Source organism: Cavia porcellus, unplaced genomic scaffold (genome assembly GCF_034190915.1).
Source record: "Cavia porcellus strain 051 isolate PalLab524CR breed Dunkin Hartley unplaced genomic scaffold, mCavPor4.1 scaffold_3, whole genome shotgun sequence".
NCBI lineage: Eukaryota > Metazoa > Chordata > Mammalia > Rodentia > Caviidae > Cavia > Cavia porcellus.
The window spans coordinates 17083219-17085701 of NW_026947486.1; the positions used below are offsets into that span (position 1 = coordinate 17083219).

Below are 2483 nucleotides of genomic sequence, written 5' to 3' on the forward strand. Positions count from 1 at the left end.
ATCTAATATTTCATTATCTCCTTGAATTGATTCACATCAATGCAGTTTTAATTCACTTGGGACAAACAAAAGGTATTTCCATAGATCAAGAATGGAAATACAACAAGTACAAATCACCTTTATATAAAGAAGTATAGACCACTGTGATATTTAATATGAAGCACGAGAGCACATAGTGCCAATCAGCAAGCATCAGTTGGTCTACATTTGGTGAGTGGGGCAGGTTTTCCTTCTCTCATTGCTGCTGTGCAGAAACTCATTAAATTCAGTAAGAAATGGAAAATATCAAAGTTATTAGTCAGTGAGGGAGAGTCTTAGAAAAAATTAAAGGCAGCATCATCAAATGCTGACCTGCAACAGAACTCCGAAGAGTTCCAAATTGCACTGTGATGTGGAAAGTGTTGTCATGGCAGGAGACAGTGCAAACATTCTGTTCCCAATACCAGCAGATCCTGACCTTTAAATCTCTGGGACTGCAACCACCACTTCACGTCCTCAGGTTAGGTTTAAGATTGCCAGATTTCTGGATTTATAAAGACCTTTAGTTCCTCAAAATGAAGAAATCGATATAGTCAACAAACTAAAAGAAGCTCTCAATGAGTGATAATGCTGATCATCAAAATGGACAATTAAAAATCATTCTACTGTGATACCATCACCACCAGGTCTGTTGTCTTCATGAACTGTTACCTAAAGACAGAACCATTTCTCTGTTGGGGCATTTTGTTGGCTATTCAGTGTTCTACTCAGACTGCTTATTAACGCATGTTAGATATGACAGAAGAAAATCATAAACCTGCATTGTGTGGCAGGTGTTCTGCTGCCACTAATGTCCATAATGACAACAGCAGGGATGGCACTTCAAAGATAAATACAGCAATTGAAGAAACCTCACAGGACATCACTGCTGAAGATGCAGCTTTGTTAAGAAGACAAATAATCAAACTAAATAGACGTCTGCAACTTGTAGAAGGGGAGAACAAAGAACATGCCAAAAGAGAAATAGTCATGTACTCAATTACTGTAGCATTCTGGCTGTTTACTAGCTGGCTGTGGTTCCATCGTTAGTACTAAACTCAGCTCTCAAGAATGTCTCAATGGCTACAAATAAAGTTGGCAAACTTGTTTCCATCTCTTCATTTTATATATTTTTATACTTGCTGTGACAGTTGCATTTCGTATAGAAAGTAGAGAGGATGGAACAGTAAAGGTGTATTCTGTCATTCAGCTGAATTCACATTTAACCTGATCTAAAATAATACTTAAAATTTTGTTTTGCATGTTTTATAAACAGCTTTTAGTCTTTTAAAGTTTCTTTCTTTTTATGGAAGGGGGTTTGAGACAGGGTCTTGCTGTGTAGTTCAGGTTGGCCTCAAAGTTATAGTGATCCTCCTGCCTCAGCTTCTCAAGGGCTGGCATTACAGCACTCCCATCTAACTCGTCTTTTGTTTTAAAGAAGAAACCAATTTTTTGTCTCATCAGTCTACACAAATAATTTTCTTAATATGGGTGAGTATAGACAGTGGGTTTAGAAAATAAACTACAAGAAAGCCAGAATTTTATCTTGTTTTTTGGACACTACACACTAGTTTTGTTAATAGACATTTTGCACACATATTTCAACATCTACACTTTCAAAGTGTTTGGTAACAGTAATTTTGCTCCAGATTTAAGAAAATCATGTAACCTAATATTTAATACTTATCTTAAGGACCTATGAAGATTAAAATAATTCCTAACATTTCAGCAGTTAATCTAATAAACATGCATTTTATGTTATTGTTATCATTTTAGTTTTGTAGACAGTTTTCTATGAAGTAGATTTTTACTAATTTAATATATGAATGGTTTAAAAAACTACAGAATAAAGTACAAATATTGTGTGCTTAATAAACTGCCAACAAAGCATAAAATACTCAAATAACTTTTGATAAAGAATAGGTTGGGAGTTCCAAGCATGGAAGTGGGCGCCATCAGTTCCAGAGGCTGGTTGGCCTGGTGTAAGTGCCCCCCCCTTTCCCCAGAGTCCAGCTAGTTTGGGACCCTCGCTTAGCCCCAGACAGGGAACTGTGTGGGTTTTGGGTGTGCTGGACCAGCTTGGCTGGTCCTGAGCAGGCCTGAAGTGGCCTCCTCGCTCCCAGCCCTGCTTGGCAGACTCTGGAGTTCTGGGGAGGCAGGTGGGCACCATCGGTTCCAGTGGCTGAGCAGTCTGGCTTAAGTGCCTCGTGCACTTTCCCCTGAGTCCAGCTAGTTTGGGACCCTGGTTCAGCCCCAGATAGGGAACTTTGTGGCATCCTGGTGTTGTTCTAGACCAGCGCGGTGCGTCCTAGGTGGGCCTGCAGAGACCTCCCCACTCCTGGCTGTGCTTGGATGACTCTGGAGTTCTGGGAGAGTGGGCACCATCGGTTCTAGGGGCTGGGCTTGGGCTAGCCTGCCCCACCCAGAGTGATCTACTCTTAAGCCAGGGAGCTGGGTGGCCAGAG

At 40.6% G+C, this 2483-nt stretch overlaps 1 pseudogene; it reads left to right on the forward strand.

Moving 5' to 3' along the window:
- The first annotated feature begins 275 nt into the window (after positions 1 to 275).
- Positions 276 to 1068, forward strand: LOC111756700 (mitochondrial fission factor-like; annotated as a pseudogene).
- Positions 1069 to 2483: the final 1415 nt, after the last annotated feature.